The sequence below is a fragment of the Phaseolus vulgaris genome, chromosome 10 (assembly GCF_051622355.1).
Source record: "Phaseolus vulgaris cultivar YP4 chromosome 10, ASM5162235v1, whole genome shotgun sequence".
NCBI classification, from domain to species: domain Eukaryota; kingdom Viridiplantae; phylum Streptophyta; class Magnoliopsida; order Fabales; family Fabaceae; genus Phaseolus; species Phaseolus vulgaris.
In genome coordinates, this window is record NC_143507.1 from 8,616,080 (window position 1) to 8,628,958 (window position 12,879).

The 12,879-nt window shown below is 31.8% G+C and overlaps 1 pseudogene; it reads left to right on the plus strand.

Moving 5' to 3' along the window:
* Positions 1–1,046: 1,046 nt before the first annotated feature.
* On the plus strand, positions 1,047–11,009 carry LOC137813372 (uncharacterized; annotated as a pseudogene).
* The last annotated feature ends 1,870 nt before the right edge of the window (positions 11,010–12,879 follow it).

The following is a 12,879-nucleotide window of genomic DNA, read 5'->3' on the forward strand; positions in this document are numbered from 1 at the left end:
ATACAAATCTCTATAAATAATACAAATCTATCTATAAATCTATAAATAATACAAATCTATAAATAATACAAATAGTGATCATTTCAAGAGAAACTTTTTACACGTGTTAACATACGGTAAAATTAAAAAAAATAAATCAAAAATCGATTTTATTAAAAGTGGAAGTGAAACGTGGCAAACTATGAGAGCAGATGCGTGAGGAAAATTACTCCCTCTTCTTCTCTCACCCGCACCAATTCTTTCTCGTCTTTATTATTTTTTCTTTCACTCTCTCATCACTCTTTTATTTTTCCCTATTATGAAACGTGGAACACGATGTCCTCTTATAGAAATTACTCTGTCTTCTTCTCTGACCCCACCAACTCTCTCATCTTTATTATTTTTTTCTTTCACCCTCTCTCATCACTCTTTTCTTTTTTAGAACTTTCTTTTTCACAACGTGGCACACTATCATTCTTTTTAAATTACATTGTCTTCTCTCGACCCGTAGCAACTCTCTCTCATCTTTATTATTTTTTCTTTCATTCTCTCTCATCACTCTTTTATTTTATCTATTTTGAACCGTCTTTTTTAGAATTACTTTGTCTTCTTTATGACTCATAACAACTCTCTTTTATTTCACCTTCCTCTTTGACCCTCACCAACCCTCTCTCACACTGCCCTTGCCACCTCTACTCTGATATACTAATAGTTTCCTTCTTTGTGAAAATAAAGGTGTCATATCTTCAATCATTGTATCTTCAACCAAGTTAATGGAAGATCTTGCCCATTGTTGGAAGGCTTGGGAAATCAAAACTGAGGTGTTTGCTATTTTTTCTCCCCAAACAGTGTTACATCTTTTTCATGGCCTTTTTTTTTAACATTTTTTTCTGATTCATCATTCAAAATTTAAATTTCAACTTTTAAATCACGAAGACATGTTATTTTTTTTGCAGTTTTTAATAATTAAATAAGATATCTTCAGTTTATATATAGAGGTGGGTAACTTCATTCTGTTCAATTCAGTCATTTAGTCATTTGCATTCTCACTATTCATATTTGTTATCATGTCCCACTTGAGCCAAACTACTAATTCCATCAAGGATGTTAATCCTAAAAAGGAGAATTGGTTCCTCATAGCAAAGGTCATTCGTATGTGGTTTGTTTTTGACTTCAACAAAACGAAATCTCCATTCTCAATGGAAATGGTCATACAAGATAAGGAGGTGAAGTAGTATTATGAGCTATAATGTTTACTATCAAAGTTTTATGTAAAGTCTTTTTCTAATAATTACTTTTGTTTTATGTAAAGTCTTTTAATCATGTATTTGTTAGGAGGACACTTATTTATAAATTCCAAAAATATATTATTGAGGATAAGGTCTATGCTTTCCAATTTTTAGTGTTGTCACTAATGCTGGATCATATAGAACAACCTGCCACCAATACAAAATTAATTTCCAATTTAGAACTAAGGTAACCTATGTAAGTAATTTATTTGGTTTCAAGTGCAACACCTGAGTACATTCTAATGTTTGTGTTGTCTGCACTGGCTTTGATATTGACTACTTAGTTGGTAAGTTTAGCTATTATGATTTTAGTTCAATATATTTGTTTACTGAAATCATTTATTTTATACAGATGTTATCGGAGTTCTCATTGGTGTAGGCACTAAAAGAGAACTTAATAGAACAGGGAAAGTAACTAAGTTAAAGTCGATGGGTAAGATATTACTTTCAGGAGCAAGTAATTATTTCAACAAATACAACATAAATTAATGGTCTTTTACAATTTTTATTTTTATTTACAACAACTTTCGAATGGAGTGTACCCTATTTGGAAATTATGTTGATGAATTGAATGCATTTCTTTCTTTCAGAGAACTGCAAAATATGTTGTTGTCAGTATCCAGTTTGCAAAAGTTAAGGTGTTTCAGGGCATGTAAAGTGATCAAAATGTATTATTTCTTAGTTAATTATAAGCTAATGATCTTGGTTACCTATAGGTTATTTTAAGAAAATAATAAGCTAATTAAGAAAAGGTTATTTTAATCAATTGTTTGTCATTCAATAAACGTTTTTAGTGAGTATTGTTGAAATTCATGACTTCAACGAATTATAACTACAAATTTAAAATGTGTAGGATGATTGAGTCAGATTCTCCTTCGTAGGGATTAAGTCAGTTGTCTAATTTAGGAAAACAAAATATGGAAGATGAGTTTCTCCACTTGATCCCAAGAAATACTATTCAAGGACTCAAGGATTACAAGGAGGTATAAATATATTATTTTTACAATTTATAATTTTTTTATTTATTTTGATTAAATATTTGTACTTGTTTATTATTTATTTATTTTGTTTTAGGAGAACACTTTTATTGTCCTAGCTACTATCAAACATATTGTACCTGATGATGATTGGTGGTATACTGCTTGCTTATGCAATAAAGCAGTTTATCCATATTAAAAATATTCTTATGCGAGAAATGTAATAAGCATGTAATAAAAGTGAAACCAAGGTATGCAATGTATTTTCCACAATTTCATTTCCAGTGTGATATGAATTTCCTACAAATTTTATATTGTATTTTGTAACTTTTGTTTGTGTATTTTCAATTTCAGGTATAAACTCAAGGTTCTAGTTATTGATGATACAGACTCCACCACTTTTGTGCTTTTTGATAGAGATGCAACTACACTCGTCAATAAATCTTGCGCTGAAGTATTGGAATGTCATGAGAGGTCAATTTTGTTTAATTTACATGTTTTATTGATTCATTTATATAATGTATATATATATATATATATTAATTATTATACTTTTATGTATTTAGAATGCTGCCTCTGTTGTAATGCCGAAAGAATTTGGTGACTTGATCGATAAACTTGTGCTTTTTAAAGTTAGTTGTACCAAAGATCAAAAGGTTTGAACCGTCATTCCGTGTCAAGAAATTGTGTATTGATCATAATGTTATCTAAAAATATTTTGATGATGTTATTGACAGTCTGGTATGTATAGATAAATATTTGTCCATCTATTTCGTTTTGCATTCGTCTAGTTTATTGTGAAATTCGTTATGTATAATGTTATAAATAATGTTATGTTGTCAAGGAACTTTATTCCCATAACAAATAGATGTGCAGTAAAAAACCTGTTCAAGATGATGATTCCTCGGTAACACTTGCAGAGGTATTGTTGGATTTAAATGAATAATTTCTAATATTTATTATCTTTACTACAAATGGAGCATATAACTTTTGGTACTTAATATTTCAGGATTTGTTTATTAAATTTTCAAATGAGTCCAATAATTTGCGTCTCACACCCATGACTTAAGTGAATTTAATCCTTATTGTACTAGCTTGCATTTTCAATTGATTTGATTTTTTTTATGATTAACTGAATTGTACTTTTCTAAATGAAATGGATTGATGTGATTGATATAAGATGTATGAAAATAAGATATATGTGTAATTGATTTGAGAAATCTTAGATAATATTGATATGCATTACATGCGAATGATATGAGATGTACGTGATTTGATGAAAGCTTGTATGAACTTGATATCATACATTTGGAGTAATGTATGAGATGTTGTGTATCATTTACATTGAGTATGAAAAAACTACCAGTAGAGATCATCTGACTACATGATGATCTAAGTCACATAGACTAAAGCATTAGTTGGTGAGATGCTGATGAGGCAGTTCATAGATATAGTGACCTTTTGTAGTCACACTGATGAGAATCAAAAAGATGTTGTTAATAGGAAGAATGGACAAGGGCCAAATCATTTAAAGTTCTTCTTATTAGTCTTTTCAAAAGATGAGGCCCAAGCCCAATGCCCAAGCCCAAGAAGGCCCAAGCCCAAGAAGGCCAAGTCCAAACCATGAGGGGCAAGGCCAAGCATTAAATAAAAGAGCATCATTTGAATTAATTTTGTATAGTTGTAGGAGGTGTGAATATTAAATAAAAAGTGTGAATAGTTAGGGGGTGTAGACGCATTTTAGGAGGTGCTAAAAATAGGAAGTGGATCACACTTACTTCATGACTAGGTGGCACCAATTTGCATTTGAATTTGGAGGGAACTTTGAGTTTCATTTGTGTTTCATTTCAGCCCCCCTTTTATTATAAATAGAGAGGTTGAGCTCTTGTAAATTCAGATTTGGATAATTGATATAGAGAAACTCTATTCATTTTGAGAGAGCCTTTTGTGAGATTTTGATATCCTTAGCATAGTCTCATCTTGTGAGCTTTTGGAGAGCTTCAAGTGGCGGCTTCCTTCACTCATCTTGGGACTCCATCACCAAGTGGCGTGATCATTCTCCTAATCCATTCCAGTCGGACTTCAACCATCTAAGTTCCATTCCTTCTCATCTCCTTTGCTGTTTTCATTCGGTAGTTTCAGCTTTTATGTCTCGTTCATCAATTTGTACCGTTTAATTTGGTTCTTGTGCTGTTCTTGAGTTTCTAATCGGTTCATTGTGTTCTTTGGATGATTTTAATTGGTAGATATGTTTCCTCTTTCAATTCTGTCCAGTTTTAGTTAATTACATATTTCAATTGGGTTTCTATTTGTGTTCTTGATTTGTTCTTGCTTTCCTTTCAATTCCGCCAAGTGTTTGTGAAAAGGACATGACACTCATTGTTCAATGAGTTTGGCTTCTCTCTTGGATGGCATTATCCTCCATTGAGATGACCTTAAGCCTCCTTAAAGTGTTGTTTCTTGTTAAGTGTTTATCCAACTCATATCATGTGGTATCTAGAGCTATGGTTGTGTGCAAATTTTTTTTTTAGTTGCTGGACACTTTGATTCTGTTTTGTGTTAGTGATTTTGTTTTTTGTGTTTTTTGAGTATTTCTTGTTGTTTTAATTGGTACAATTCATTGTGCTTGAGTCATTTTAATTTTTGAATCCCTACTTGTTTTGTCTAGTCATGTTTTTTCCTATAATGTCATCAATTCCTTGTAGTACTTTTCTTGCTATCTTTGGTTGATTGCTTTTATTTGAGTACAAATTTTGGTTTCTGTTTTTCTTGAGGGGTCCAAGTAGTAGAATAAGTTGGAAGAGGTGCCTATAGCATAATAGGGGGTGTAGTTGTCATTTTAACTTGTTTCTAGCCCTTTACGAAGGAAATTTGACATAGTTTCTAAAAGAACAAGCCTAGGGTGCGGTTTTGACTTAGTCAAACCCTAAAGGCAGCTCCTCACACATTTACCACCCTACCATTGCCCTTCTTGCCTACCAATGTACTCATTCCTATAAATAGAGTGCCTTACTTCATGTATTTTCATGTTGAAATTTATAGAAGAAATGAAACTTTGCACAACTAGTGAGAGATTTGTGAGCTTTTAGCTTATGTCTTATATTGTGAGAGTGAGGCTATTCAAGTGGAGGCCCTCCACACTTATCTTGGGGAATCCACACTCCAAGTGGTGTGTTCTCTTTGCCACCTCCATAAGCTTTCTCTACTCCACCTTTTCTTCCATTTTCCATTACTCTATTTATCTTTGTGTGTTTATGTTCTTATTTGCTTCCAGTGTCAATTTGGAATTTCATATTCCTTGTGTCTCCTTCCATGTTACATTCTTTATGTTCCTTTCCATGTTTAATTAATTTTCGCCTTTCATCATTAATCACAATATAATTGTCATTTTTCTTTTTGCCCTTGTGAAGTGAACCTTCACACTTACTTAACCACTTGGTTAAGTTCATGTTCAGTGAGAATCTTCTTAAGGTTCTCACCATATTATTGCTAAAATCTCAATCCTAAGTAAAGTGTCATCATCTAAAATGAACAACTCTAAAATCAACTCACATCAGATAAGGCCATACTTAATGAGTCTTCCAGAATAGGATCCATATGCCATCATGATGATTAAAATGAAATTGAAAGTATTGGGGATTGAAAGGACGTCAAGGTACTGTGAGGCTAATGGATCTCTGAGCCTTTCGAGAAAATGATAGATCCATAAGTCATCACTATGATTGGCCAAAAATTAAAAAAAAATATCGAGGTTTGAAAGGAAATCAAGGTACTGTGAGACAAGTGGATTTATGTTGAGTTAGTATGATTGATATTATGGATTGAAATGAAATCCAATGACTGTGATTGACACAAATCCATGTGTGATGTATTTTAATGATGTGATAGATATGAAATTTTGTAAGACCATATTTGAAAGAATTCTTATGAATGACTAATATGTTTGATTCTTTTTGGAAAGTATTAAATATGTTATGAAAAATTTCTTTTTACTAGTTTACCCTTACTTTTCCTATTGTGTTAGGGACTGCGATGATTATACTACATACACAAACAAATATGGATATGGGTGCAAGAACATTTGAGGGCCTTAGGACTCTATTTGAGAGCTTGTTTATATAAATATTTGTACTTATATTTCTAATACATGTATTATGAATATTTTGGAAAACTATGAGTTTTATCTACAAAACTTGTTTTGTAATAGTTAGATATATATTTTTGGGGTGTTACACCTTTAATACCTTTCTTACAGCTAAATGGAAGCAAAAATTCACTATGAATGTCAAGGAAAAGTGGAGGGATGTGCTACAATTCAAGTATGGAGATTGACGGAAATGAAATTACCCTAAGAGAGATGGAGATGATTCAAGATGGAAACTAGACATAAAAAATGTCTACAATAGTTTAAACTACTCTTTGATTTAAAGAAGTTGTGGAATGGAATATTGGAGATGGAAATAATCTATTTTTTAGCAAGATTAGTGGTTGGTTGGGGAAGCTTTGGAGAATAAATTTAATATATTATTTTTATTGTATACACACAATAAGAGTAAGCTTTATGACTTAGGTGAATGACATAATTAGGGATTGTTAATGAGGTTGGAATGGAGAATAAATCATATTCAGTGGGAACAAAAGCAACTAAAGTTGTTGCAACAAAAATTAAACAATAAGAAATTGAAACAAGTTGGGGAAGATAATTGGACTTGGTCCGCAAAGTCAAATGGGGTATTCTTAGTCAAATAAGCATACATGTTAAAACAAACATTGCTTGTATGGGATAATAAAATGAATTCTTCGTGTAACTTTGGGATATAAATACAAAACCAAAAACAATGTTGCTTGTATGGAGAATTGGCAAGGGAAGAATTTCGATCAAGGATAACTTAGTAAAACGAGGTGCCCAAGTGGGATGTCAAAATTATGTCTTGTGTGGACAATATGAGGAGACAACTAGACACATTTTCTTTGCATATAGTGTGATAATCAAGGTATGGGATAAGTGTTGTAGATGTGTGGAGATCGAGTTTTGTCTTCCAAATACACTTAGAGGAACACTTCATGTAATTATCACAATTATAACTTAAGCAAAAAAATAATAAGATTTGGAAGTTGATGTGGATGGTTGGAGTGACAGTCATTAGTAAGGCAAGTGGGTAAGTAGAGAATAATATTCTGGTTATTAGCATATAAGATCAAAAGGTGGTATGCAATTAGGATTAAGTTTCACCTAGTAAATTTTACTAATAAAAAAGGAGGCCTTTGGATAATTTGGGGTGAGGTGCTGACTCATATTGATTTTAGCCTATAATGTGAAAGTAAATTTGCTTTACCTCATGTGCTTGGTATAACCATGGTAGTCAAAATCCTGAGTTGCATCGTAGGATCGTATGATTTTATGATATAAACTCATGGTGACTATCTACGATCACCAGAATAGTACGATTCCGGTGGATGGCGTGGGATCGACGTAGCAAATCGCAACTCGCGTGGGATCGTCGAGTTTTGCGACGTTGCAAATCGCCACATGCAACGCTTCTTACATTGTTGTGGTGACGCGATAATGCTTACAGTGTCACGACGCAACGACGTGCGGCACAATGGTTGTGGTGTAGCGGCAACAACATATGAGATAGTTGATTTAGGGTTTCTTTTTAAGATGGAGGCAGTCGCATATGAGATAGTTTGATATTAGGGTTTCTATTTAAGATGTAGACAACAATAGTATATGAGCTCAAACTCAATTAAATAAAAAGCTCAAATAAGTAAAAAAAAAACCCACTTACTACATAGTGAAAGAAAGACACTTACTACACAGTAAATTTTTATTTTATTTTACTAAGAATGTTACAATTTCAACATAATTACAACTTCATTCCCACTCTCTTCTCCCCTTCCGTTTTATCTTTTCCTTTCCTTTCAATTTCTCCACTGCAGTCTCACTCTCCTTGGTTTTTTTCTCTTTGTAACCAAATGCAGCTTTTTTTTCCTCTATTTTTTGTCATTGCAACCAAGCGCATTTTTTTTTCTCTATTGCTTCTCACTACAACCAAGTGCATATTTTCTTCCTATGTTTTTTCTCATTGCAACCAAGTGCAGTTTTATTTTCCTCTGTTTTTCTCACTGCAACCAAGTGCAGTTTTCTTTTTTTCTCTATTTTTTTTTTCACTGCAACCCAATCTGCAGTCCCAAATTCCCATAATTAAAATGACTTCTATACTAAAAAACTTCAGGAAATAAGAGTGATGTTGCTTGGAAGCATTGTATCTTAGTTGATGGGGTACTAGAAAACTTCAATGCAACTACTGTCAAAAGGTATTAACAGGGGAAATTTATCGATTGAAGCATCATTTGATTAGTACTCAAAAGGATGTTGGAGCATGCAAGGATGCTCCTGATGATGTTAAAAAGGAGATGTGGGAAATTACTGCAGCCAAGTGCATATTTTCTTCCTGTGTTTTCTCTCATTGCAACCACGTGCAATTTTATTTTCCTCTGTTTTTCTCACTGCAACCAACTGCAGTTTTCTTTTTTCTCTATATTTTTTTTCACTGCAATCCAATTTGAAGTCCCAAATTCCCATAATTAAAATGACTTCTATACTAGAAAACTTCAGGAAATAAAAGTGATGTTGCTTGGAAGCATTGTATCTCAGTTGATGGGGATACTAGAAAACTTCAATGCAAATACTGTCAAAAGGTATTAACAGGGGAAATTTATCGATTGAAGCATCACTTGGTTAATACTCAAAAGGATGTTGGAGCATGTAAGGATGCTCCTGATGAAGTTAAAAGGGAGATGTGGAAAATTGTTATTGATTTGCAACAAAAATTAAATAAGAAATCAAATCTTAGTTTAGATGATGAGGAAATGGCAAAAGTTAATGAGAAAAGAAAAAACAATGAGGAAGAGTCCACTCAGTCTAGCAACCACCCCAATGATAGAGATATTTTAAAGAATAGACAAGCTACCATCAACAACATGTTTAAGAAAGGTCTTAAAGAGGAGGCATGTCAAGCAATTGCTAGGTTCTTTTATAACAATGTTATACCTTTCAATGTGGCAAAGAGTGAAGAATTCACTGCTATGTTTGATTTGGTTTCAAGACATGATCTTGGATTTAAACCTCCATCCTATCATGAGATTATAGTTAAATATTTGAAGGAGGAAGTTACAAATACATCACTTGCTCTACTATCACATAGGGATGAATGGAAGAAAATGAGATGTACGATTATAACTGATGGTTGGAATGATAAGAAAAGAAGGACAAACTTCTTGGTGAACAACCCAAATGGAATTGTATTTTTAAATTCCATAGATGCATCTGCTATATCTAAAATAACTGATAAAGAGAAAAAAGTTATTTTGGACACCTTGTGCTGCACATTGTGTGGACTTAATGTTGGAGGATTTTGAGAAGAAAATCTCAATCCACGAGGAGACCATTCCAAAAGGTAAAAAAATTACTACCTTTATTTATTGAAGATCTTCTCTAATATCTTTTCTTCAACATTTCACAAAGGGAAGAGATTTGCTAAGGTCGGGTATTACTCGCTTTGCTGCATCTTTTTTTACATTAGGGTGCCTCCATGAGAATAAGGGAGCTTTTATTAGAATGCTTACTTGTGATGAATGGAGGTCTAGCAAGTTTGCTAAAATAAATGATGAAAAAATAGTTGAAGATGTGGTTTTAGACCAGAATTTTTGGAAGAATATTATAATATTTTGAAGGGTGCATTGCCTCTAATTGAAGTGCTTCGATTGGTTGATTCGGATCAAAAACCAACCATGAGTTTCATTTATGAAGCAATGGACCAAGCTAAAGAGAAGATACAAAAAGCTTTCAATGATGTTAAAAAAAGGTATTTTATGTATTTGTTTGTTGAGATAGTGATTTTGAAATTCAAAACAAAAAACTAACTCAATATAATATATTTTAGTTAGCTATTTGCCTTTGTGGAATATCATTGATGAAAGGTGGGACAAACAACTTCATAGGCCTTTGCAAGCTGCCGACTATTTTCTTAACCCTCAAATGCATTATTGTCCTGGATTTAAAGCAGATTTGGAGGTGAAACGAGGTCTAATGGAATGCATAACTAGGATGGTGGAGGATGAGGATGAACAAACTCTCATTGATGTTCTAATTGATGATTTCAAAAAACGAGCAAAAAAATTTAATTATCCCATGGCTACTAGGTCAATCAATTTAAAGACTCCAACAGATTGGTGGGAGTCTTATGGTGATGAGTATACAGAACTCCAAAAGTTTGTCATTCATGTATTGAGCTTGACATGTAGCTCTTTCGGATGTGAGCGTAACTGGAGTTCCTCTGAGATGATAAGTTAACTTAAAATATATCTCAAAATTAGTAGTCTACTACTAATCCACTAATTACTTATAATATTTGTCTTTGCATTTGTTTAGGCCCACACAAAGAGAAGAAATAGGCTAAAGCAAAGCATAATGAATGATGTTGTTTTTGTTATGGCTAATTAAAAATCAGCTAAGAAGAAGCAAACAAGAAAACCAACTCAAATTAATATTCATGATTGTTCATCTGATGACGAGTGGATTATGGAAGATGAGCATGAACATAATGAAACATTTGATTTGAATGAAAACTTGGTTCCTATCAAAGTAGAGGAGGATGAATCTTTACATAGTCATCACTTAGACATGATTGATTTGAATGATGAAGGAGATAGAAATCATGAAGCTGAATATGAATTTAACTTACAAGATTATTTGGTTTAGATAGATTATTATTTTCTCAATGTTTTGTAACTAGTAAATGGTTACTCTTATCATAGGATGTGTTGTTCACACCTAATTATGTACTCTTTTTTATATATTATGAGGTTCAATTATGAATTTCATAAAATTGTAGGATCTTACAATCCGTGTTACGATTTTCCGATTTACGATTCATGTTTATCTTTTCGATCCTAAGTAAGATCTCGATTTTGACTACCTTGGGTATAACAAATTCTATAGAAGGGTTAGCAAGACTCACTTACAAACTAGGTAAAAGAATACATAGTGGTCCAATCCAGATCTATTGGGAAGCATAAATGTAGCTTCTAGTGAGACAAGTGGGAAATCCACAATTTTGATTTGAAAGGTACATTTGAATATATGCAATTTGCACCACAATATCATGGTTTCTATTCACATACCTAAATTGTGGAGTTCAATCTTTTTTATTAGCAAGAAAATGAAGTTCAAAATTATGAATTGTTTCCTAACCAAAATCAAACTATGTTAATCTCAATATACGTTTCCTTGGTACTTTGTAAGCAAAACGATAACTACAAGTGCAAGAAAATAAAAGATAAAGAGGAAGAATTTTAATTGACAAAAAAATATGGGAACAAGAACAATGTACATAGTGAAAAAGAAAAGAGAAACGAGGAAAGACGTGATATATACATTAGATAACAATACATATGATTATAACAATTCATACTGGGACATATAGATATGTAAAAAAATCATGAAAAATTCAAATTGAGGTATTAAATGATGTAAATTCGAAGTTGACTAATGATAGAGGCTACTTGTAGTTTGTAATAGAAATACAAGATCCAAAAGTTGTAATGGTATATGATGGTTAGACTACACATCCTTAAATGCATGCCATTTATTCATATATCTATGTTTTGTGTTGTTGTTTCTTTTTATATGTCAGTAGATGTATAAAAAACATTCACTTATACATGGGCTTGAACATCCCAAATACTTTATATTTTTTTTCTTATTTCTATTGATAAAAAAATATATAAAGTTGTATTAATGCATGTGTAAAGTAAATGGTTTGATTCACATTAAGCTAATAACCACCTAAAAAATTTGTATAAAGTTGGTCTAATATGCCTTTTTAAATAGACTTATAACTTTACTTATAAATATATTAATTTTATATATAAATAAATAAAAATTACACTACATTGTATGTGTTTTAAAATATTTTTTTGTTTTTTAAATGTAATTATTATTTTATAAAATAGTTATCCTATAAGGTTATTTGTTTATCTAGCCTAGCCCAATTAAGTTACGGGCCAAATGATTGAAAAAAAATACTCAATTTAATTTAAACCACAAATTTTGTTGTTTGACATAACATATTTTTCAATATTTTGTTGGACTAACTTGAACTATGTAGCGTGTTTTGATTTGATTGTTATAAATTCTATTAGTAAATAATGCAATATATGATGTTAAAAAGTGAGTTGTTTTAAATCGATTGCCTATCTTAAATAACTAGAAAATGGAAGAACTTATTTTAAAAAATGTATGATAGTGTTTTTCATCATTGATTTCCAACTTGGGATAAACTTTTGCCCCGTGCATGTTTTTTCCTAGTATGAAACACTCAACAACAAAATGATCTATTTGAGACCACATAAATACATATTCTGAGTCATCAAACAATTTTTCCCCAAACATTAATGGAGTATGATAATATATTAAAAATTTCATATAATCACTTAATGAGTACTATATATCTTCATTATGTAATATGGACATAAATGGATCATTGTTGTTTGACTACACAATGACAATTATATAAGGACCGTCATCAATATGGACTTTAGTGTTACATATGACAATGAGTTTAATAGGA